This window comes from Seriola dumerili, unplaced genomic scaffold (genome assembly GCF_002260705.1).
Source record: "Seriola dumerili isolate Sdu_G_001 unplaced genomic scaffold, Sdu_1.0 BDQW01000449.1, whole genome shotgun sequence".
In the NCBI taxonomy this organism is placed as follows: Eukaryota; Metazoa; Chordata; class Actinopteri; order Carangiformes; family Carangidae; genus Seriola; species Seriola dumerili.
The window spans coordinates 6099058-6100034 of record NW_019174704.1 but is presented as its reverse complement, the minus strand read 5'-3'; positions in this window follow the sequence as shown (position 1 = coordinate 6100034).

Here is a 977-nt window from a genome sequence, read left to right as displayed (position 1 = left end):
ACAGCCAGGGCAGGAACAAGCACTGGAACAAGAGATGAATTAGGGACAGATAATTCAGGACACAGTCACGGGGGATAGAGAGCTCGAGAGGAGAGCAAGGACTTGACCTTTTCTGAATATTCATGATGAGAGAGAAAAGAGAGATGTAAACTTTATCTGAGAGCTGAAACCTTTGTGGAGTCTGATAATGGAAGGCATTTTGTGATTGCAAAAATAAATATATCTTGCACGAGTAACATCAGGATATCTTGGCAGGCTGCCAGACAGAAGGATCAATAGCCATTAACACCATCATCTATGCAGTCAGAGGACAGCAGGGATCTGTGGCTCTGCAGAGTATTTTATCATGACGAGAGGCGAATCGGAGCTTTAGTTACAGTAAGAGCATCCCTCTCCTCGCTGCTGAGAGCGATGCTTTCTGACTGACAATGTCATCAGTGTGCTGTGTATGTAAACACATCCAGCAGCCTGGAGAATCTAGGTCATTTTCTGGCTGGGATGAGATGAGAGAGGAGGAGCTGTCTGGAGACACACCGAGCCACAAATGTGTGCTGTGTTCATGTGTCAAGAGTCAGGCTGTAATCCACACGCACCTCTTTTATCTGCTTCATGAATCAAGTGAACATGCCTCTAGTGGTGATGAAATCCACTGAGAAACACAGGTAGTGAAGCGGAGGGTAGGGGGAGGGGGAGGGGGGGGTGGTGGGAGTGAGTGAACGCTTGTTAATTTCTTGCTCCAGTTCTCTTTGCTTTAGCACTGAGGACACATTGTTCATTAAAAACCCAGCCTTCTGTCTTCAGCATACACAAAGCTCTGTATCATGTAATATTGACACTGGCTTGCATAAATACCAGGAAGCAATGCAGCCATGTGGCAGGAATTACACACTGGATCTGGAACATCATGTGCTGCATATCTACAGACACTGTAGATATGCTGAGGGTGATTTTTTTTTTTTCTTTCAAATTTGTCCTTA